The 25,882-nt window shown below is 37.7% G+C and overlaps 1 protein-coding gene across 14 annotated transcripts in view; it reads left to right on the top strand.

Annotated features, from left to right (window-relative positions):
- The window catches only part of LOC149546234 (pentatricopeptide repeat-containing protein At2g03880, mitochondrial-like), a 181,566-nt gene that overhangs the window by 98,853 nt on the left and 56,831 nt on the right, over positions 1-25,882 (top strand). For 5 of the 14 annotated variants that reach the window (XR_016353672.1, XR_016353680.1, XR_016353674.1 and 2 more), the window contains one exon: positions 20,862-20,959. The exons of the other annotated variants lie outside the window; for them this stretch is intronic. The gene's annotated coding sequence lies outside the window, so the exon portion shown is untranslated. The remainder of the gene's footprint in view (positions 1-20,861; positions 20,960-25,882) is intronic. 14 annotated transcript variants of the gene reach the window in all.

The following is a 25,882-nucleotide window of genomic DNA, read 5'->3' as shown; positions in this document are numbered from 1 at the left end:
ACGATTACAAAATGATACACACATTTAGATTACGATACCAAAAAAAAAATGAAACAACGGAGTCTGCATCTTTTATTAGACTCAACCTTGGGTTTCACATATTGTACATAGGGTTAATATCCGATTCTCCATTAGATTTCCTTGCTAATAATCCTGCACACTCAATTCGCACATCAGTAGTTCAAGAAACAATCACATGTATATATTTAAAACTCATTTCGATAATCACATTAATCAAAACATCAACCTTTCATTTAAATAAAATTTTTCTCATTTCTGCACACATATTTGATCATTAAAAATTGCATAATTAAAGTATTAATCATATTTCTAATCCCGAATTCATTTACTGTACTACACCATCATTATGCATGCTTATAAAACATCAAATAACATGATTAAGCATTTTAAAGTAAAACATCACGACATAAAATAATATAATAATGTTCAGTCCATCAGACAATGTCTCGACATATCGAGTTGTATTGTGTTAAAATAAACGAATGTATCAGCTATGCTATGATGGATTGGGGCAAGGCCTTACATACTATTTATGAATAAACTTGTATATATATATAAAAACATGTATATATAAGTATATAATATTAATCAAGAATATAAGATGTAAAGCAAATGTTCATGTAAATCATGAATACATATACTCAATATAATGAGTACTTCACTTCGACTAAAGCTATACTTCAACACTCCCTTCTAGCAAGGGAGAAGTGACAAAAATTTATGAGATATCAGTATCAAGGATATCTATAACCAATACATTATCTGACTTTAACACTTTGAAATAGTGACTTGTCAAATAACTACAATCACAATGTTATGAACACTATCATAACATATATTATGATCTCTAATTGTCCAAAAAATATCTAGAGTAATCATAATGCTTTCATTATCAATGACTTCTGGCATATCCAGAATAAAACTATCATAATAGCAGGCCTATCATTTGTAAGATCATCACCTTACAAAGATTACCTTCTGAATATATGTCTATGAAAGATTGTCACCTTTCATTACATATCTGATGCAATTAGATAACTATAGAAGCATGGACACATATAAATTGAAATTTAAATTCAATATTCAACATTACAATATAATTATACCTAGTTTTCCTCTAAAGTATTCCAATTTCACTTTGGCAAGAGGCTTGGTAAAAACATCCACTGTTTGCTCATTTGTACTTATGTACTCCAGTTTGATAACACCTCGATCTACCATATCCTTAATGTAATGATAAGGTATTTCAATATGCTTAGATCGATTGTGGAAAATTGGATTAGTTGAAAGCTTGATACAACTCTGATTATCACAGTGAATGATAGTTGGTTTCAAGGGCTTCTTAAACAATCCAACTAGCAATTTTCGTAATCATACAACTTCTCTGGCTCCCATGGAGGAGGCTATATACTTTCCTTTAGTGGAGCTTACTGCAATTGAGGATTGTTTTTTTGCTAATCCAAGAAATCATCCCAGATCCGAGACTGAAGCAACATCTTGTAGTACTTTTACGTTCAGTAGAGCTACCTACCCAATCAGAATTTGAATATCCATGAAGATTGATTTCGACTTGATCATATTTGAATCCCATACCAATTGTACCTCTTAGATATCTTAAGATATATTTGGCTGCCAGAAGATGTATCTTCTTTGGTTCACACATGAACTGACTTAAGGTACTAGTAGCATAACATTTATCAGGATGAGTATTCACCAAAATCATTAAAGACCCAATGATCTGCCTATAGTAAGCAGGATCAGTAGATTCAGATTCGATCATATCATCCTTTAGGTTATGTAGGTTGACTGCCATAGGAGTAGTAATTGGTTTACATTCCATCATTCCAAATTTTTTCAAAATATCAATAGTGTATTTTCCTCGATTTAGGAAAATGTAGTTTCCCTTTTGCCATACTTCTAGTCCTAGGAAGTAGTGGAGAAGACCTAGATCTTTCATATCAAACTCTTTTGTTAGTTCCTGTTTGCACTTGTTTATAAGATGTTTTTCACTTGTTATTAACAAATCATCAACATATAACTCAAGAATAATCATGTGGTCACCATTTATTTTGAAGTATATGTTAGGATCAGCTTCGTTTTTAGAATACCCTAACTTTGTTAGATAGTTGTCTATTCTTTCATACCATGCCCTAGGTGCCTGTTTAAGGCCATATAGTGCTTTCTTTAATTTACACGTGAGAATTTTTGTCATGAGTGATGAACCCTTCTGGTTGCTCAATATAAACTTCTTCAATTTCACCATTTAAGAATGTTGTTTTGACATCCATTTGATGAACTTTCCATCTTTTGATGTTGCAATTTCCAAGATAGTCCTAATAGATATGTACTTAGCAACTGGAGGAAAAGTTTCTTTATAATCGATACCTTGCTTCTGAGAGAACCCATGTGCTACAAATCTGACTTCGTATTTTTCAATGTCGCTGTTAGGTGCATGCTTGATTTCGTATAGCCACTTAGAAGAGACATGTAAAAACCCCGACTTGGTTATACTTAAACCACATCAATTTTCTTCATTAATTAGAGATTTGGCATTTAACCAAACACTTGGCAAACATATTTATAGCTGCTCAAAAAGAACCAGAACATAGATCTCTACTATATATATTAATACCTTTTGAATGCAAATAAATAAAATGTGCAATGCTAAGGTATTAAATTCAATAAATGATAATCATTATTTGCTCAAAGCCAATTGTGATTTATTTATGCTAGGATCAACATTAATCAACAAATAAATTAATTAATGATAAACAATGTGGAACCTAGCTGTGCGTGAATAGTCTTTCAATACCCCAGGGCAATCTGGAAGTAAATGCAGGGTTTTGTAATGATTTGCACATCTCAAATAATGCCACACCCGTGTCCCACATTAGTTGTAGCACTAGCACATAAATACTGGTCGCACAAATCAGTAGCAGACCTATGATAATGAAGCTCAACCCCAATATACATATGCAGATGACAATCAGAAAATTGCCCAGATTCACCTCTTTGAATTGTAATGCAGCTTCCAAAACTTGATTATTACTTGTCCTTTGAATATCAGTTAATGATCTTCAGCAACAACTCTCCAGACATGAACGTTGCTATTCAATTTGCATACGAATTTCCCTTAAACCAGTCAATAAGCACAACTCTAATTTTCTCCTTAGTCACAATAGAAAACAATAGGAGAAAAGGAAAAGTCACAGTCCAAGAAGCAATTACAATTTACGTTACTCCAGCAGCAAATTGCAAGACAAGCTCAGAAGGAAACTCAATATCTCCCAACTACAGTATATATAGCAAGAGATATTAATAATAATTTCAGAACTTTAATCCATAATAACCTCCGCGATCGATTAAAGGCACAACCCAACTTCAAAACCCTTATACTTTAGCAAGGGCCACAGAATATCAGAACTCAAAAAAGCCACAATGTAATGTTCCCAAGTACAGAGGACTGGATAACTGGCGAGATGAAGCTCAAATAACTCATACACATGTGAAAAGATCAGCCGTACAATGCAATGGGGGGTCCATACGGTGGAGAAAAGAGGAGAAAGTATGGAATTGTTGTCCAAGAAGTCCGTACGGTGCCAAAGCAAGGTACAAGAGAGGCCGAATGGTATCCACAGGAGGGCCGTATGGTGAAGAAGCAAAATCCATATGGTGGGTGTGTCAAGGTGACTGCCGTACGGTAGAGATGAAAAGGTCATACAGTAGAGATCAAAGGCTGTATGGTGAAGGTATGTTTCAGGCCATACGGTAGAATTAGTAGGCCGCATGGTGCAATGAAGGGCAGTACGGAATGTTGGAGGGTGAAAATCGTTAGTGAGTATTTGTGTCGGAAGTGATACAACCACAATTATGACAACGATCTCGCTCATACGAAAATAAAAAATTTGGATAAACTCCAAACAATAATAGAGACTTAAATACAAATAATCCTTCGATTAATATTTGCCAAAGATGATGCTCCAATTTACTAGATCCAAGCGAAGTATTATAGGCGACGGAATAGGGTGAGGGTTGATTCCCACCGAAACTGAGATGACCAAATAGGAAAGATCTTTCACTTCCGAAATGGCGAACAACAGAGAATCCCAACAGGAATTCGCAGTACAGAGAAAATAATCCAAATTGCATATCTAAAGACTACTTACAAGCCGTGCTTAAATACCTATCAAGAAACTTTCCGAGGGTGTACAAAGATAGCTGACAGCGACACAAACTAATGAAACAAAATAAAAATGGGTTCGAGATATATTAAATCAATCGGCCCATTAACAAGGTTTAATTAAATACATTTATTTTATGATGGGTACATTACACACAAAGGCAACAAAAACATATAAAATATTCAAGTATGCTTTTCTCAACAAATGGGCTTGTATTTATAACCTCCATATGCCCTTTTTGTTGCCAAAATGTAGCTTCACTTAAGAAGCTTCACCACACAACATTAATTAGAAGCTTCCATTATATTCTTTCACTTGACTTGGCTTAACTAATTAATAAATAACTCTTTCCAATGATAACTCAACTCTCAAGTTAAGTGAAATTATAAAGTTAAACTATAACTTTATAATAAGCCATTTAATAAATTACGTAGAATTTGGCTACTAAAATTCTAATAACTCCCAAAATACTCATCATTTAAATATGCCATCTGAAATAGTAGTCATATCTATTATTTCTCCATGTGACTAAATGCACTTTCCAACAATAGAAAGGGTCCATCTCGATCAATACCAACTTACCAAAAATAGTAGGTACAGAAAACTATGCCCAAACAAAGTCCAATTTGAGCCAAACAAAGACCAACCTATAGCTTACTAAGTTGTGGAGAAGATAAGATCCTCCCAAGCCAAGCCACTGTCTCAAAAGACCTTCTATCCACAATAATTAGCCTACGAGGATCACAATAATAGGCTAATCCCTAAAACTCTAATACTGAAAAGAATGGGGACATTACAAGACAACTGATTTGTTCTTTGGTCTGGATACAATATCTCACACATCATTTTTTAGTATTGATTGATATTCTTCAATCATAGCTTCTTTCCAAGGTTTGCTTGATAAGGCTTCTTCAACATTTGAAGGTTCTGTTTTGATAAGTTCAGTTAGTAGAGCCATATAACATGACTGATTTTTTGTTCTCTTGCCTTCTTTGATTACTTCATTAGGTTCAACCTGATTCTCTTCTATCGTTTTCCTAGCCCAAAGTGGCCTTATTTTGTTATTGGAGTTTTCAATACTCTCAGAACTTGAGATAGTAGGTGAAGGTGGTTCAAGATCATTTTCCCTCTCATTTTCCCTCTAATTTCTTGTTCTCTTGCCTTCTTTGATTACTTCATTAGGTTCAACTTGATTCTCTTCTATCGTTTTCCTAGCCCAAAGTGGCCTTATTTTGTTATTGGAGTTTTCAATACTCTCAGAACTTGAGATAGTAGGTGAAGGTGGTTCAGGATCATTTTCCCTCTCATTTTCCCTCTCAATACTTTCTTGATGTTGGAGTTCTTTGGCTAGGATAGAACTCTATCTTCTTGAAAGGTGATTTTGTACCCTTGATTAGGAAGACCGGAGATAGAAACCAATTTTTTTTTTATACCAAGTACAAATAAAACATTTTTAAGTTGGAGAGTGATACCTGAATTTAGATTAATTGAACATGATCCAATACCTTTAACCAGATGAGTAGAATTGTCTCCAATGGTTACTTCTTTTGAGGAGTGTTCTTTGAAGCTTTCAAATTTGTCTCTAAAACCTATAATATGATTGGATGCTCCACTCACTATAATCTAGGTGTTTTTGTTTGAGTTTAATTCACTTGAGAGAGATAAAATGCAAGGTTTTCTTCTTTTTCCTCTTTCTCTTCCTTGATTTCTGCTAGGGCTGCTTGAATTTTCTTTTGTTCAGGGTAGAAGTTGTGAGAATGACCAAATTTGTCACATTTGAAACATTGTACTTTTGGCCAATCTCGTTTCTTATATGATTTGTTGAATTCCTTCCTATTACGTTTGAATTTACCTTTCTTTTCTTTCTTGTTTGAATTAGCGTGGAGAGCTTGAATATCTCCCTCTTGAATTCATCTAGGAACTAATCTTGATTCTTCTTGAGTGCATTCATTCTTTAGTAATTCAAATTTAGGAAGGTCAGGTTGGGAGCTTAGACCACGAATAAAGGTTTTCGAAGATGGTGGAAGTCCTTTTAATGCTGTGATGTTAAGTTCTTTGTCATCAAGTTGACTTCCAATTGTTACAAGTTGATCTTTAACTCAGAGATTCTTAGAAAATAGGATGTAATTGACTCCCCATTGTTCATTTTTATGTATAGGAGTTCTTGCTTTAATTAAGTTAGTAGTCTACTTGTATTGTTAATTTTGAAAATGTTCTTAATAGTAGAGAACATCTTAATACAGTTTTAAGACTGGATATAGATGGAAGAATATGATCTTTCACTGGGTTTAGAATGATTTTCATGGGCTTGTTGTTATGCCTTTTCCATGTTTTTTTAACTGGATCATTTTCGGGTATTGATTTGTTTGATTCTATGTACTCTTCTAACTCCATTTCTCTTAGTACTATCATGACTCGAATTTTCCATGATGAAAAACTTGACGCCCCCCCAAGTCTATCCTCTAATCTTACATGATTAACCATTTCGAATTTTGAGGATAAAATTTAATATTGATAAATCTGAGTTTAATTTTAATTCTAAAGAATATATATTCCTATCAGGATGGCTTTGATACCATGTTAATTCAGGATCTCTAATAGAAAAAAGAGATATAATTATTGATAGAATAGACTAGACTCAGATTTACCTACCAATCTGATACTGTGTACTGTGCTGTTCTGAATGTGCAGATCTTTGAGACTGGGTAGTCACTGAGGGTGGATGAACTTGCTGTGATTAATATCTCGTTTGCTGTTACAGTCGCTATGACTGAATAATGATTAATGCCTTTATTTGCTGGAGTAATCGCCGAGATTGAGAATTTTATATATATATATATATATTAATCAAGAATATAATATGTAAAATAAATGTTCATGTAAATCATGAATACATATACTCAATATAATGAGTACTTCACTTTAACTGAAGCTATACTTCAACAAGTTGGAGGGATTCTCAAACTAGTTATCATTTGTTTGATGTGTTCATGGTCCAGGTAAACCAAGTTCGGATGTATCTTATGCATCATGTTGAATCCATACCACTCTTCTTACTGAAAGGAGCTATGATACAAAGGAGAAACCCTCAAAATGAGCTCTAAGGAATCTAGATTCAATCCATTAAGTAAGATAGCAACACATAGTAAATGCCAAGTTTACTGTAGCAAAAAGTTAGTTATAGTATTGATGGTGGACAGGTGAGAAAGCATGGAAAAAAAATGTGGGAGGCAGAAGATAATACTTAGACAGTGCTTGGTTGGCTAGAGGTGGGCCTATGGAAGGTGACAGGTAATTGATTTATTCCAACACATACTATTAAGTTTATGGAGAAGAAAACATAAAAATAATAATGAATTGAGACCTTAAAAAAATCTATTAAAATCTAAGTTCTTCATGACATCTATTTTCTAAAGTTCTTGAATTAACAGCTGAACTTTAACGTTTACTGCAGCTTTGGAAACAGGGATGGATGCATCATCTTGCTCGTCGTGTGATTGCATGCTTTTTAAGTCCTGGTGATTTGGTAAATCATTAACCCGATTGCCATTACAAGATCATTTAGTTTATACTTAATATACTCCAAAATTTCAATATGTTGTATATTAATCTCTAAATGTTGTAGAAAAGCTTTCCCTAAATATTTTATGTTTCTCAATGATTGAACCTGTCAAATTATTTCTAAGATTTTGAAAAGCTATGTTACACAAAAAAGTGTTCCCTATTGCAAAAGCATTCCCATGAACTATGAATGCAACAAATTTATTGGAATAAATTACAAAGGAAATTTAGTGGCATTTCGTTGTCTATTTGTCATCTGTAAATAGTGTGTAGTCGATAGGGTGTTTTCGTTGGTAAAGATATTGTAGCCGACGGGTTCATGTCGTCGGTAAAGAATTGTAGCCAACGAATAGATTAGTATTGTTATGAAGCCGACGGACCCCTTCGGGAAGGTTCGGCGGAAAATATTTATACCCCGTTTGGGATCATTGTAAAGCATCTTATGCTCTGGATGTAATCTATTGGCATATGCGAAGAAGTACTGCTATTATTGTTCATGTTCATTATCTGTGTGCATTTCTTAATTAACCTATGCAATAAACATTTGGCGCCATTGCCCCATGAACTTGAAAGGTGGGAGGAATGAAGATTAATGCCAAATCAGCTTAACAAGGATCGAAATAAGGTCAAGGGAAAAAATGGAATCCGTACTGCGCAAGAAAATTTAATTTTGGCACAGCAAGCCGAACGCAGAAGGAGGTTTCAGAAGATTGTCGACGGACATAGAAGTGCGGAAGAATTGTTGCAGGAGACTCGAGGGCGGGTGGAGTTGGTGGAAGAAGCAAGGGAGGAGTTTTTGAATTTGTATTCGCCAAGGGAAGAGAATCCAAACGGAAGAGAATCGACTTGCAGGGCTCGGAGTGCCGAGGGAGCACGAGCGTGGAGTGAACTCTTCGTCCAGGAATACACTTTCACAGGGGACAACTTCAGAAGGTCCTTCTTCACCAAGGTTCGTAGCTGTTGAGTCTGCCGGTGTGGGAGTGCAGACTGCCAGTGTGGGAGGCTAGTTGGCCGGTGTGGGAGAGCAGACCACCGGTGTGGGAGTACAGATTGCCAGTGTGAGAGTGACCAATGCCAGTGTTGCAGGACCGAACAACACCTGTGCACAAAACCCAGTAGTGATGGCAGGACCAAAGGAAAAGTTACCGAAGTTCGATGGCGATGGTACAATTGATCCCATCCGACATTGTAAAACATGTGAAACGATCTGGAGGGCAAATGGCATAACAGATGCAAACGAATGGGTGAGGCAATTTCCGGCAACCCTACGGGGTGTGGCAATTGATTGGTTTACGGACACAGATACACAGAAGCTAAACAGTTGGGACAACATTAAAAAGGAGTTTCTCGCAGAATTTCAACTATTGCGTGATGATAATGAAATTGTAGCGGAGATATTCAATACTAAGTAGGGGAAAAATGAAACTGTCTGCATCTATGCCAGGAAATTAAAAGACTTGATAAGTAAAATGGAAAATAGGCCAGCGGATAGACTTCAGAAAAGATGGTTCGTGGAAGGCCTACAGTCGAAGCTGCGGAAGAAAATGAAAATTGTGCCACCGTTTTCATATACAGAAGCATACTGTAATGGACACCCAGGAATGCCCAAAGCTGAACCAAGGCTGAAATTATATTAATACTGAGAATGCTGCAATCAATTACAAAGAGATGTATTCCAAAGGCCAAACCCTAAGGGAATGACGTCTAGAATGTTACAACAGAGAATGAACGTCCTATATTGCCAAAAGAAGGGAGTGTGATTCACACATCCAAGGTCTTATCAAATGCAAATCATAATCATCCCATAATCAGCAATGAAACTTTCAGCCCTATTTATCCTTTTCTTCATCCTTCTGGAAGGAACTAAATCATTAATTAATTGCAAGAGCTAGAAGCTTCCTCCTTCCAATAATTAATGCAATCTCTAGAAACTCCTCCCTGGCAATAATTAATTAAATCACAAAAGGCTTCCGTCCTTCTAATAATTAATACATGCTCTAGAAGCTACTCCCTTGTAATATTAAAATAATTAAATACAAAGCCACCTTTTAATCTTTAATTGAATGATTTTATAAGAAATTAATTTAATTTCTTCTTATCCTCCACTTAGACTTTGGAGAATGTGAGAGCTAAAAGATGGGATCATTACAAATCCGCCCTCCTTGAAATTGCTTGTCCTCAAGCAATTAAGTAACATAATGGACTCCAACCTCCACCTGGATCCCAATTGAAGTAATATGTGATATCCATATGGACATTAAACAAACTGCAAATGAACATCATTAAGACCAACCACAAGTCCTGCAAGTTAGCTCCCAAAACTTGTGCTGATGAAGTATAAGTCTGGATGTCACCAGAAGGCGGCTCCATAGAAGATCTATGAAACCTCTTCCTCTCAACTGCTGCAACACAAAACTGAATCTTTGTAGATGGTGAAAACTGAGCCCAACTCCACTCAGGTGAATGGTCAACATCAGCCTCAAACATCAGATTGTCATAAGACAATGTTGCATCCATGTTGAACATAGTATTATCCCAAGAGTGAAAATTAACTCTTTGTTGATCGATAGTATAATATGACTATCATATATTGCTCACCTCATTAGCAATAACAAGTGTACTATCATCAGAGCACACATCTACAACCGCACGCATATTGCCAAACTCCTCGTTGGATGGTTCAACTGACATAGGAGTGGCTGCTGATATAATAGTATCCTTGCATTCTTCTAATCCCACATCGATGGACTCCATATCACCAGCATCATAGCTAGGTGGCTCTATATGTGTCTCGATCCCACTTGAGGAAACAACTTCTTTCTGCACTGGAGCAACATACAGATTGTCAATATTGATGCCCATCTGTCTAGCCATAAGTTGCAACATCATATCCATTTGTCTATCCATTCGCTTGTTATGCTCCTTTAATGAACTCAGTAACCTAAGCATTGCATTTTCTTGATCTGAACTGGTATACATGTTGTCAAACTCTTTTCCCTTTATCTCGTTGTTCCAAATTCCCTATAAGAACTCCACAGGATGGCAGGACTAATAGCTCTGATACCACTGTAATGGACACCCAGGAATGCCCAAAGCTGAACCAAGGCTGAAATTATATTAATGCTGAGAATGCTGCAATCAATTACAAAGAGATGTATTCCAAAGGCCAAACCCTAAGGGAATGACGTCTAGAATGTTACAAGAGAGAATGAACGTCCTCTATTGCCAAAAGAAGGGAGTGTGATTCACACATCCAAGCTCTTATCAAATGCAAGTCATAATCATCCCATAATTAGCAATGAAACTTTAAGCCCTATTTATCCTTTTCTTCATCCTTCTGGAAGGAACTAAATCATTAATTAATTGCAAGAGCTAGAAGCTTCCTCCTTCCAATAATTAATGCAATCTCTAAAAACTCCTCCCTGGCAATAATGAATTAAATCACAAAAGACTTCTGTCCTTCCAATAATTAATACATGCTTTAGAAGCTACTCTCTTGTAATATTAAATTAATTAAATACAAAGTCACCTTTTAATATTTAATTGAATAACTTTATAAGAAATTAATTTAATTTCTTCTTATCCTCCACTTAGACTTTGGAGAACGTGAGAGCTAAAAGATGGGATCATTACACATACAACAGAGCGATGAACTTGGAAAGCGAGCAGAGGACGAAAAAGAAGAAGAATAGTTCCTCCGACTCAGATGACGATGCGTCCTCGGGAGAGGATAGCAATGATGATGAAAACAGGAGCAAGAAGGTCCGTGCCCTACAGAAGGACATGATCCGTATGATGAAGGAATTTAAAAACATGCAGAAGGAGACAAAGGGAAGTGAGTTGTGGTGCATGGAATGTAAGACGAAAGGTCATACTAAAGGGTCCTGTCCAAAGAACCAATTTTGCGAGATTTGCCAAATCATGGGACATTCCATAAAAGAATGTCCCTTCAACATGAAAACCAGAGGATCTCAATAGGTGTTTCTGGCACAGACAGCTTCCATGTCAGGAGGGAACGGAAATGCAAACATTGATCTTGCGACTTCGGGTGGTTACAGGAATAATAGCAGAGGGCAAAACAACAATAACAATGCGAATAATAACAATAACAATGGCAACTGAAGTCGAATCCAGTATGATGCAAACGGACGACCGATCGTTCAATGCTAAGCATATAATTTGTGGGGTCATTTTGCATGGGATTGTACAACGGAAAACACACCGAAATTATTATGCAGGTGGTGCAAACCCGGCGACCATGAAGATGCCAAATGCCCAAAATACGAAGTAAACTTGATCACTGTCGGGACAGACGAAGAGGAGGTTCTCGCAATTACGTGGAGGCAAGCAAAAGTGTACCCAGACCCAGCAGAAGAAAAGAGGAAACTAGGGGAAGCGCGGGCGGAGATTGAAAAGGCATCACAGGCAAAGACCTCTTAGCTAAAAGACACCACCGGCACCTCGGCAAGGAATGCTGCGGAACAAAACATCATACGACAGATTTTACAAATGGAGATACCGGTTAAGATAAATGATTTGCTTCTTATGATGCGTCAGCTTCGATTCGCTCTCACAAATATTGTGTCAGTTCCTAAGGTACCAGGAGAACCAGGAAGAGGGAAGGAAATTGCTGCAGGTGGAGAAGATCCAATGTTGCTAGCCCTCACATTTGGACGACATTCGACGGTCGTTGAGATGGGGATCTTCGGACATGTTCTTACAGACACAATAATTGACAGAGGGTCCAGCGTAAATGTCTTACCTGAGGAGACCTGAAAAAAGTTGGGACAGTGTGGCCCCCTACATTTTAGTTGCTCACAGCGGATCGGCACGACATTAAACCTTTGGGCATTCTGATGGCACAGCCGGTAGCAATTGGCACACAGCCATTCCTACTGGACTTTGTCATGATCCCGTTGAAGAGAAAAGTATACGATGCCATCCTTGGTCGCGGATGGCTTATTCAAGCCAGAGTCGGACACGACTGGAAGAACACCTTGTCACTAGAAAGTAAAGGCCAACGATTTGTCATTGATTTGCACACTCAGATGGTGGGAGAAGAAGCTTTGTCATTAGATTCCGAAGGGGAAGATGAAGGGAGGCAGCGTATGGAACCGGATTAGGAGGGAGTCCTGCGGTTGGGAGTGGGATCAATAGATGACGATTTGGATTTGGTCAATGGTCTCTACCATTGGCAAATAGAGGACTACGAACTGTTCCAAAGCTGCAACATATTGACAATTGAGGAAGGTCCGAGGGAAGATGAATTTTCAAGAGAATTCACCAAGATAAAGGAGGGGATGCCCCGTTGGATGTCACACCTACCCATACATTCAGTGAGGGGGAAACAATCAAGTATAATGAAGCCACATTGCAAACAATGAATTTGGGAGATGAGGCCGATGAGTCAACTTCGAAAAAAGTGGAGCGGCAGTAGAATGAATTAGAGAAGGAGATTGAGGTTACTATGAAAATAGAGACAAAGCAAAAACTCTCGGAGAAAATGGAAATCGATGAAATGGTGGAGAAAAAAATTGAGACTAAACAAAGCAAGGGCATGCATTGGAAAAGGAAAAAGAGGAAGCAAGCAAACAAAGTAAAAGGAGGAGAAGTGAAGAAAATCACAGAGGAAGATAGAGAAGGGAAGAAAATGCCACTGGAAGTAAAGAAGAAAACCACAGTGGAAGGACATATGAAGAAAATCAGAGAGGAAGAGGGAGAAGTAAAGAAAATCACATAGGGAGAAAGACAGCTGAAGACAACGAAGGTTGATGGAAAAGTAGAGAAGAAACCAAAGAATGATCGGACAAGGGCCCCGCAGACTGTTCCACGGACAGATCTGCGAGCACCTTTTCCACGGGCTGTCTCTCCGCGGGAAGTCTTTTGTTCCCCGCGGCCTGCCTTTATCTCTAGCGGAGTTTTGTTGTGTGGAGGGCTTTCTATTCTCTGCGGATTGCATCTTGGTGTCCGCGGGCTCATCTTGTTAATTGGTGGCTTCACTTTTCCAACCTCGGCGTAGTGCAGCTTTTCCCTGTCTTCTGCGGATTGAACTCCATGGCTCCCTCTCCTTCTGCGGAGTTGGTTCCTCTGTGGGTGACTGTTTTTGGTTGCGGTTTGACTTTTTGTGATGGCGGCTTTAATTGTTTCCGCGGACGTGTGCCCGTAGACACTGGGTGTCTCGCAGATGTTTGGCCACGGACATTGAGTGTCCCGTGGACCCAGTGTCCGCAGACACTGGATGTCCTGTGGACGTTTGGCTGCGGACACTGAGTGTCCTGTGGACCTAGTGTTCGCGGACACTGGGTGTCCCGCGGACGCGTGGCCGCGGCCACTTAGTGACCTGCGGGAAGATTTCCACGGACTGGGTTAGATCTCCACGGGTTGTGCTTTGTTTTTCCGCAGACGGTGTTTTCAATATGCTGGGGAGGTGCTTTAGTCTTTCGCGGGCTATGATTTAATCTCCGTGGGGTGTTTTGTATGAAGTTTTCATGGTGATGCAGTGACAGCACTAATCTTCAGCTTCAAAGGCAAAACCATTAGAGCAATTGCGAGTGATAGAGAGATACAATAGGTAGGAGCGACTCAAAAAAAAAAAAAACGACAGATTGAAACAGTTCAGAATGAGTAACGCATGATGCCAAAGGGAAGGGTAGACATAAGTAGTTGCCAAAAAGATTGTGGAATTGGAAGAAAATCACAGAAATAGTGTGTTCCATGCAGTTTTGTGTGGGTTTCGGAGTGCTAATTTGGTGTGGGTTTTGTGTGTTCCATGCTGCCCCAAGACCCTGCGGGGGCATTGCCCCTCGACCCCGACTCCCAGTTGTTGCAGATATTAGTCGTGGGAAGTCTGACCAGTTGATGAAGACTTGGAGTTACTGTAGGCATGGAGTGTCTGTGTACTGGAGGCACTCGGAGTAGGTGTTGGATGTGAGGCTATCTTGGTGGATGCATAGAGAGCTCGAGAGGAGTTGATCATCCAGTTGAAGGCAGTTCAGGATTACTTGGCTCAGTGTACCTAGAGTTGGCAGCACAGGTGGCTATCAAGGTCAGCTTGACTAAGGAGATAGTATTGTGTTGGCAAAGGCTACAGATGCATCGTGGGTTGGAGACCAGTTTGGTGCAGGCACAAAACAAATGTGAAAGGCATGTGACAGAAGCAGATTTATCTTGTTATAGTTAGTCAGTTAATGTATTTTGGTTGTTAATTTGTCTCAGATATTTTGTAACTGTCGTCCGGAGACGACTTTTTTCTTGTAGGGGGGATGATGTCATCTGTAGATATTGTGTAGCCGATAGGGTGTTGTTGTCGGTAAAGATTTTGTAGCCGACGGACCCCTTCGGGAAGGTTCGGCGGGAAATATTTATACCTCGTTTGGGATCATTGTAAAGCATCTTATGCTCTGGATATAATCTATTGGCATATGCGAATGAAGAAGTACTGCTGTTACTTTTCATGTTCATTAATTGTGTGCATTTCTTAATTAACCTATGTGGTAAACACTATCCATTTGGTGAACTACCACATTCTATAATCTTCCTAAAAAGCTCAAATATTCAAAGCTACCGTGTATGGTTGTCAATTCAATTGTGTAAGTGATATCACAAGTTCGCTTGCCAAGTGTTTGACAAATTGTCAAAAAATTACTTAACGAAGCAATTTTTATGTGTGTTTTAGCTATAACTAATTGGGATTATTACGTTGGTATCATACCAGTTTCCTGCCAGTTTGCAGGAATTGAGCTTAGTTGACTATTTGATCAGTGCATTATTTTGGGATTTGGTATTCAACGTTCATGGAAGAGATAGGAGGTTTATTCTAGGTAGGCACTATACTTGAAGAAATGTCAAGGAGCAAACAAATGCCTTGGTGGAAAGCATGGAAAGGCCTAAACAACATAAAAAAAGAAGATGGAAGCAATGTTTTCAGATCTGATAATAATTGACAGGGCAGCTATGTACATGGATTTTGTTTTTATAGGTTTCTGAGAACGCAAGGAGATAGCGTGGATATTGGTTCTGATTTGCATGACAACAATCAAAATTCTTGGCATTGTGATAATACAGTAGTAGCTACAAATGTGCATGACACTCCTTTTGAGTTACCACATGTTAGTGTTGGAAATGTTGGATGAAGGGTGTGATTGGAATTCATGTCAGGATGAGTCAAATGATGCAGTTGTTGGCATGAGTTCTTAGGATCATGCATTTGATGGTGATGCAAGGATAGTGGAGGTAAGAGTATGTGATGATATTGTCATATCAACAATTACTTCGATGATAGATGAGCCATCCAATAAGGTACTTAGCTGCAATACCTTGGATGTTCAGGTGTGCATTGCTGATAGAATAGATCTTGAGATTTACTTTATGGATAATCCTTTGTTTGAGATGGATTCAACATTATTTTATGACAATTCACTTTTTGAGGTTGATGTTGATCACTCACCTGAATGGAGCTGGGCTCAGTTTACACCATTTGCAGACACCATCTAGTTTCATATAACAATAATTGGTGATGTTCCTCTAACTACAGATTATGATGAGGATGTGGGTACATCTATTGTCGTGAAAGTATTGTTGGGATAAATGCATTTGCCGACAGTAGCAAAGAACCTCATGTTGCACCAAGTTCTCCTTTAGCTACATCTTTGGTAGGGTTGGTGGTGAAGCTGAGTTCAATATTTGGGATCTTTCTAGTGCATCAAGATTTCAGATAGGGCTCCTAGTGGAGTTTTGGGATGTGTACATGATGCCAGGTACATATGGTTTTTCTTTTCACTATCATGTGCACGATCCTTTTTAGGTGCACAGTTCAGTTGGGTATGTCAGTGTGTGTGGCAGCTCACTTTGCGCAGTTTGGGGAAGCAAGCTTTGTCAACTTATCAAGTTGCTTCCCTATGAGATGTTCACTCTGGCGACATCTACAGTCAGGTTTGATTCAGTTTGACATGTTCAGTTAGTTGTATTGATGATGATGTTATAGAATCTAGTTATGGCGACATGAATGTCAGATGCTTCATATGAGATCCTAGTGGAGGTTTTAGTGCATTGTCAGATTGCTTGAGGACAAGCAAACTCAGGGTGGGAGGACTGTAATGTCCCCATTTTTGGCGAGCTCCTACAGTTGATTTAGTTAATCAGAATGACCCATGTGAGCTAATAGTGTGATTTGAGGGTCTCAATGGTGGTTTTACTATTTTTAGTAAGTCCGATTCGGGCAGTCCCCATATTTGGTAGTGCAGATGGTAGTGTTGGCAGTTGGTCATTGCCTACAATGGATGGAGCTATTTATTGTGCGGGTTCATATTTATTAATTAATTATTAAGTATACATTATAAGGCACTTTATTTATATTAAATGTTATAAAATGATGTTGTGTTGAGGAAGCTTCTTAAGTGGAGTTACGTTTGGGAAACTTGTGCCAGAGATTATAAATATGAGCCTGTTTGATGAGAAAAGCATCCGATTATCTATTTTCTTTTGTTGTCTTGTGATTTTTTTCTGAGATTTTGATTTTTAATACCCGTGATGAGGTAAAAGGGTTTTTGTTTCGAGTTATTTGACCATTCTACTGCTAAGGTATAGAAGAGCTAGGAATTGAATTTTGCAAATTATTTGAGATGCAATTCAATTCAATGCTGATGTAAATTGAATTGGATTAATTTTTCCGTCTGTTTTGGATTATCCAAATTGAGATTACTATCTACTAGAGAGTTAGTGAGTAGGGGTTTGAAACTGTGTTTGGATGACTAGCACTATTACAATTAATCTGTTCTAGAAATGCTTGGGAAACAATCCAGCGATCTGGCATCCTATCTCTGGGGTGGGATTTCCACCTGCAAATTATTAGATGTTTCAATAGGAGGTTGGGCCTTTTTTGTGACTGATTATATTTCGCACCATAGAGTGAAATTCACCACTATTTATTACTGAGAAAGGACTGGCTGCAAGCAAGTGATAGCGTATATTGGATGCCAAAATTGGGCATCGATTTGGGATTGTGGAATTTCTACGACTATCTGGGAAAGGGCTGTGAGAGAAATTCAAACTAGTGTTGGGAATTCTTGGTAGCTGGTTATCTCTAGTTTGACCTTTTTAAAGGCTCGAGTTTCCATTTTAGAAGTTTGTGATCTTCATTTTTGGGAGTGAGGAGATTAAGCGCTTAAAAATTTGGAAGCGTACTGTTATTTGATTTGGTGCTAATTGCACTTTTGGAAATTGAACATGAGTGAGATTTTGGTGCAAATATTCACCAACAATTACTTCTAGGTTCTATTTTATTATATATCCATACTTGTAGCTTGCTGAGGGTCAGGCTGGAAACATTTCTTTCCAACTTCTCATCATTGCATATTTGTATTTTGCCTAGTGAATGTTATTGATGTGAGACAATAACTAAACTGAAATTGCTTGGCTTGTTGTAGTTATTTTGAGATTGCTATATAGATGAACTATGCAACAACTTAAATGGAATAAATTGCAAAGGAAATTTAGTGGCATTTTAGTTGTCTATCCTTTTGCTGATCTACTACATTCTATAATCTTTCTAAAAATCTCAAATATCAAAGCTACCACATATGGTTATCAATTCATTTGTGTAAGTGATAATATCACATGCTTGCTTGTTGAGTGTTTGATGAATTGTCAAACAACTACTTAGCCAAGAAAATTTGTGTGTTTTTGAACTATAACCAACTAGGGTTATTACATTTGACAACACGAGTGATTCTTATGACAAAAGACAATGAATGAACCTAATGGGGTGACTTACTGAAAATAGATACCCCCTCCAAGATTCTTGGAGTCCAAACCAAAAGCGAAAAATAAAAAATTGAGAGCATCACTCAACTCCTAACTCATTTGAGCTCATCAAAATTAATTGTTGACTTACTATAAATAGTATGCCCCTCAAAATAGAGCCAAAACCCACCATAGCCCACTAGAGAGCCTAATAAGTCCACAAGGTCCTCTAAACACCAGTATTAGCCTATAAGGACCCAATAATAAACTGAATCCATCAAATCTGCCACAACTCAAAATTGGGAACATTAAATGTGAAGTGGTTTGTAACATAAGATATTGGCTTATGGTGGTTGGATTTGAGTGGGATATTTGAATTTCACAAGAGTAATACATTTAGGGTTTGGTTAAGTTAGTGGAAATGGAGAACTAGTATTAATAGGTGAAAGCTAAACATGTGTGATGTTGTCGATTGTGGTCTAGTTTGTGTAGTGAAGAAATGGAAGGTGTGATCCAACTAGGAAGAAGAGGAGTGTTGAGAAGTGACTTCGAGCTTAAGTGGATCTGACCAGAGAGAGGTATTGTTGTTTCACAGATCATTCTTTCTATTGTTCCCTAACAGTTGTAACAAGTGAAATTCGTTAACTAGGTGGATCATTACAGGTCCTTGTTGTAAATCCTTCAATAGGGTGGCACTTTAGCTGGTGCTCAAAGCCCTTTAACAAGGTTACCTCTAACAGGGTAAAGCTCCTAATAGGGCTAGGGATAAATATCGTAACAGCGTGGCCTTTGTAACTCTTAACAGGGTTAAACTCCCCATAGTGCATACTTCAAAAGAGTACAATTATTTGTGGGTACTAGTGTTCGTTGTGTTTTTGATCCAAGTTGGGTCTCTGCATAACCAAAATTTGTGTCAAATCTGTGAATGATTTCTTGTGATGGATGCTTTAGTTTACTATTGTAAAGTTGTTTATCAGTTAAAGATTAAAGAGGTTGAAAAAATTGATTGTGTCGCTGATTAGTGATTCACCCCCTCTTAGTAATCTATTAACTTAGGACCAATAACAGATGTGCCCTCTCAAATAAAGTTTGTTTCATACCCAAATTTCTAGTAAGCTAGAAGAAATTTTAAGCCCTAGTGGGGCATCTCTATGTGACCAATTGAATTGAACTATTGGTTTAGTGTTATAGTATTTGCAAATGGGTGGTAGGGTGGTTGGAGATTGGTGAAATTATGTAGTTTTGGTAGGATAGACCTAGGTTCATTTGGGAAACTTTGTGCCATTTGGAGATTATATATATGAGCCCATTTGATGAGTAAAGCATCAGGTTATTTATTTATGTCTTTGCTTTGTTGTCTTTGTGACAATTCTAAGTTTGAGGTTTTGTAGCCTTGCTGAAGTAAAATGGTTTTGGTTTTGAGTTGTGCTTTGATTCCACAGCTGAAGTATTGTGGAAATAATTCTGCGAATTATTTATCTTCCTGTAGCTGGAAGAAATCAATTGGGGTTGTAGCTTCTTGGCTGTAGCGACTGCAATTAAGAAGCAGATTGGAGATTGATCAATTACTTCTTTGCATGGCTAATGGGAAATGTGATTGGCTCTGATCATTCCTACCTACAATTTCATTTGGAAGATTATTATGCATATTTGTGGCTGCCGTCTACCTCCTTGCGTTAGCATTTGATATTATTTGGGCTCTATGAGTTTCTTCTTGGTGGCTGCGAACTGGTTTCTGAGCCCTGGGGTTCATCTCTGAGGGCTGCAAGTTGATATCTGGGTTTGCAATTATATATTTCAGACCTGCACTAATGTCCATTGGCCCACAAATATTTCCTAAGTGCTACGGTTTGAAGTCTGGTGCTTGCAAATTGTTCTTACAAGGGTGGTGTTGACTTTTGGACTGTAAGAGTCTACATTCAAGCATACAGACCTGTGTTTTGGGGGTTAAGAAAGTCATATTGGTAGTGGATGCTGCATTGGCTTGGGAGTTTACAGTTTGCTTCAAATCAGGTTCTTCATAACCATATTTTGAATGTTTGTAATTTCTAGTTGCCATCGGTTATGTTAGCAATCAGAATTTGCATTGAATAAACTAGATGTCTGATTGTAATTACATTGATGCATTGAATTAATTGTTGTAAAGTGAGGATTAGTGAATTCAATTCTTGCAAATCTATTTGGCATTGTAATTTATAATTTGTATCAATATTCCTTGCAAAAAAATTGAATTGAAGAGACAAATACATATTGATCAGCATTATTAATAGAAATAACAAAGTTGTTATACAAGTGTTTGACGAAATGTCAAACTTTAGAGTTTGAAAGAAAATTGTTGTGTGATTTAACCATAAACAGGCCAAGGTTATTACAAATTCTGCCAATAAGAGGTCAAAGCCAGCACCAAGACTTGGAAAGCATTGCCAATTATTTCAAATGTTGACTGTGCGAATCAGGTTCTAGTGATTTTTAATTGGTTTCAGGATTTTATTTGATTTCAATTGCGGCAATAAATTACAAGTGGGTTTATATATCAGAACTAAGCATATGAATGGCAATTGTTTTAAAATAAAGGGAAGAGATTCGTTATTGTTTACTTAGCCAAAGTTCAGTATTATTATCTAAAATTCAGTATTTTCAATTATGGTTAAATTTAAACACATACTATGATAACTGAATTGCTAACCAACTATTTGACTAAATGTTAGACTACTGATTAGTCAAGGTAATTGTGGTGTTAAGGGTTAATTGTTGAACTATAACTGGCTAGGGGTTCTTACATTTACAACAAGATAAAATGTTAGTTTTCATTACTCAAATTACTCTTTACACAATATAAAGAAGCATGTATAAAATATTGTATTTCAAATTGTACAATTTTACAAAAAAAAGTTGTCCAAACTCATGGACAAGACATCAACTTCCTACGTGCTTCTCAAGTAATTACTATTGTACAATTGTTCAACTTCCAGCACGTATATAGATATAAATAAATAAGCAGTTCTTGAATAAATCATCCCATCTCTGACAAATTTTCAACCCAAATGATGGAATTGTATGTCATGTCCCCAATTTCTGCCCTTCCTTAGTGACAACATATCTAGCAGGGTTGGTCTATTCTCTGGTTCCCATAGGCTAGCAGAGCGTAGAGGGAACCAACCCAGGGGCTTTGAGAGTCATGCATGAGCTTCCCAAGTAGTTTGGAGCAGTAGACAATAGTTTCCTACAATTTAGGAGGGATTCCTAATTTGTAGGGATTGACTAGGAGTGGTCTAGGAGGCATTTGGAGACCTCGGCGAACGTTTTGGAGACTTAGAGTGCATCTCCTATTTTTTAGGAGGCATTCCTATTTTTTAGGAGGAATTCCCAGTTCAGCGACAGTTCTCTCAGAGGTGCACACAGTAGGGGAGAGTCATTGAGACTCAATTTTGGTTGATCGGGGCTGTCTCCTACTTTTTAGGAGCATCCCTAGATTTTAGGGATGGACTGTCAGTTGACCCATCTTGTTCGGCATCAGTCATAGACAGGTGACAAGGTCAGATTCATGTTTGATTGGTCATTTTGGGCCTTTTGGGACCATTTGGGAAATATTTTAATATATTTAAATATTTCGTAAGTTGGTGATTAAATAAATTAAAATAAGGTTAATAATATAACCATTTTGGAGTAATAAGGGGATTCTGGCTTCAGTTGATCAGGTACACCTATGTGTTATAGCTCGTTGGAAAGGTCTCGAATTATTATACATGATTTTTACTATCTGTAGACTTTTTGGTGCCTTCAGCTATGGAATTTCAATAAAGTAACGTTTTTCCTATAGCATGGACGACTTTAATTGGAAAAATGTTATTTTATTATATTTTATTTAAAGGGCAAAGTGTAATTTCCCTTTAGGGTTCGATTTACAGTTGGAAGGGGATATAAGGAGATGGAGATTTAATTTCTTATTATCTTTTGCATATTGAAAAGCTTGTTTTTGTGAATTGTCTCTAAGAGAGCAATTCTTCATCTGGGACGCAAACCCCAGGTTTTGGATTGGTTGGGATGTAGCCCTTAGTAGTTATTGGCATTGGATTCTTCAGACAGTGTTCGTTGCTATTAGGGATAGAGTACGCCATTTTTTATTATGGATTCAGGTTGCAGATTTATGGTTTCAGCGTTGTAGATTGATTCTTTCAGCTGGGACGTGATCCTTGCAGTCTTAGGGCCGCCATTTGCAGCAAGTACACCCCACGTGGAATATAGGGAATGCTTGTATTCAGCCTCAGATGTATCCTTGATTCATGTTCATTATTCACCATCCAATTTGGCATCATTGTTGGATGTAAGTTCCTTGGAATTGCATTGGATTTATTATTTGGCTTTATAAATTAGAAATCTGCCTGATTAGCTAGGGCATCCATCAGGGATCTTTCAGTGGTATCAGAGCCTTGATTTTGCCAGCCTGTTGGGATTTCGCTTTGCATGTTAGTTTTTAGTAGTACAGGGTTGATTTTTGCTCTAGCATGTTAGTTTCAGTTGGTCAGCGTGGTAGTTCATTATGGCAAAATTGTTAAGAGATATAACCTTGTAGAAAGAATGGGAACAGTCACAACAAAAATTCAAGCTTCAATTGCAGCAGTTCAATGATTCTATGTCAAGGAAATTTGGACATGCTAGTGGATCATCATCATCTTCTAGAAAGGATCCATTGCCACTGGACAGGAAAACAGAAGTAATTAGCATACTTGAGGAGTATAATACTCTTCCTCAATATGTTAGAGAGAACTTTCATTTCAAAGATTACATTGACATGCATCCAAAATTTTTTCATAAGGTTAAGCTTGCAAAAAAGGAATACCATGCCATAGTTGATGATATGTTTTTATGTGAGAAAGAAGATTTGTGTCAACCTATCCATGTTCATGATAAAAACACCATAATGGATCAGTCACTTGCAGGGTATGCAGAAGAAAGGCATGAAGATGTGTTATCATTTGAGTTGCAGCCTATGAAAAACAAAAATTAGTCATCATGTGGGATTCCTAAAGAAGAAATAACTCTAGATCAGGAGGAGACACATAGCACACCATTGATTCATCAAGTTGATCACAAAATGGAAGAGATTACAATCATGGATCAGTCCATTACGGATGCTGAAAGCATGTCTCCAAGGTCTGATACCTATTCTAATTTTTGCAACAGTAGCTCTAGTCATGTGGTATCATCCATTTCACATGAAGGTAATGGGGTTGTTGAGTCTTTCTATGATGGTACTCAGGTTAAGTGTGTTGCACATGAGATTTATATTGTGGATTCAAACCACAAATGTTCTGATTGTGTTTACCCCACCTTGGAAGATGTGAAAAAGGCTCAAGAGACGTGCAATGGATGGTCACATAGAGCTAAGAAGGCCAAGATGCTTGCTGCCTAAGCAAGAAAACACTTACAAGAGGTCAAGGAAAGATGCAATCAGGTTGATAATGCAAGAAGACGAAGAGAGTCATACATTAGATCGTTATTTCTTCCAAGGGAAGAAAGTGAGGATGTTGAGCATACAAGGGAAGAGCTTCTTGAGGTAAGTCCACAAGAAGAGCATGTTGAGATGTGTGAAGAGGAAAAGAGTTATGATTTAGAAAACTCAGTTTGGTCTAGTTTGCATCATGAAGTTTATGAGGTTCCTCTTTTAAAGAGCTCCTTAAAGGCTCCAAACAATGATGATATTAGTTTCACATTTGATGGACCAGCCACAAGTGTTATTTTCATTTTTGTGGAATGGAACATTGTTGATTCCGATTTGGTTAGTCATGCATCATCTACAATGGAAGGACAATTGTTAAGATCATATGAAGCATCTTGTCTTAAAGAGATGATTAGCGAGACTAAGAGGCTGCTTACTAAGAAGATATTGCATTTTGATAATGTTTGGTTTGTTTGACATACTACACCTTGGAGTTTGTTAGTAATGGAAAACATATTAGTTATGGAGATAGAGGTATGGATCAGATTTTGGGCAGTTAAGGCAGTTAATGGGACGTGTTATATTCGTTTGAACACACCCCATGGACCAGCACCTTTAGAGGAGTCACCTACCTTGGAAGGAGAGGCAAGAGAAGACCGCAAAAACATTGTGGAAAGGTATGAACATACTTCTGATTTTCTGACTTTGAACAACAATTCTCTTTCATCTCATGAGTCAAACTTTGAACCTTGGGTTGGTTACATTCAAGTTGGGGTGTTCAAGTGTGAAGTTGATCCTTCCCTACCAAGAGTCGATGATATATTAAGTTGCATACCTAGTGGACCAACCACAAAGAGCCTGTCTTTGTTGAGAATTAGAAACATCTCTCATTCATCAATGGGTTTATCACCTCTTCCATATGATAGGGCAGCGATGTACCTTTTGATTGAAGATTCAGACTTTTTAAATATTACATTGGGCTTTCAAGATCAGAATATAAGGGACTTTGTTGGTTACATGATTAAACAAAACATTTACTTAACAACCTTTAATGAAGGCACACTAATTTGTGGAAATATAGGTAAAGTTGCAGCAGCTGTTTGGAGGACATGGAAAAGTATTCAACAAACTTTCCTTGCCGATGATTGGCTTATTTGTGAATTCTTAACAGCATTGGTTGTTGGTAGTATTTGTGGCTTCATTTGGAGTGAAGTTCTAAGTTGGTTAGATGAGGTACAGTTTCACAATAGCAACATAATGAGCATCAACATGCCGGAGGGATGTGAGAGTGCAAAGATTTGGGATCTTGGTATCAACATGTGTTGGGCATTTCTTCAGTGGATTCATGTTGAGTTGCTTCACTTTTGGTATATAGATGTTTACATTAGAGTAGTGCAGTGGTTGGGTGGAGCAACATTTCTGAGATCGATATGGGATTCAGGAATTGATAATCCTACAATGTTGGGTACAAATGACACATGCTTTGATTTTTCTCATGATGGCATACATACTTCATCTTCGAGTTTGTCATCTACATCCATTGATATGGCAGTGGTATCCTTGTTGATTGGTGACTCCATAGTCTTCGATTCCTTATGGACTAGTGGCTATCCAAGCTGGAATCATTTACTACTTGACTTGGCATTGACTACATCCATGATTCAGTATGAGGGCATTGAGGAGTGTTTCTTTGGGACATTTGTTGTTTGGCATTGGTATGATGACGTCTATGATATCATTCGAGTTGCTGGTCAGAATTATAGCAGCATTGTTAGGTGGTCATGTGGGTTGGAATACTGGTTTATGGGAATTCACTTTCACACCTTGCTGGTCTGCTTTATTGTATGTTTCATGGAGTGCGGTTGAGATACTTCTTCATCTCATTCAGCACATTTGGTATTTTGGTTTGGGATCCGGGCCCTGGTCTCATTGATACATT

Source organism: Cupressus sempervirens, chromosome 7 (genome assembly GCF_028749045.1).
Source record: "Cupressus sempervirens isolate cs-2001-9-10 chromosome 7, ASM2874904v1, whole genome shotgun sequence".
Classification (NCBI taxonomy): Eukaryota; Viridiplantae; Streptophyta; class Pinopsida; order Cupressales; family Cupressaceae; genus Cupressus; species Cupressus sempervirens.
This window is presented reverse-complemented; position numbering and strand designations above follow the sequence as displayed.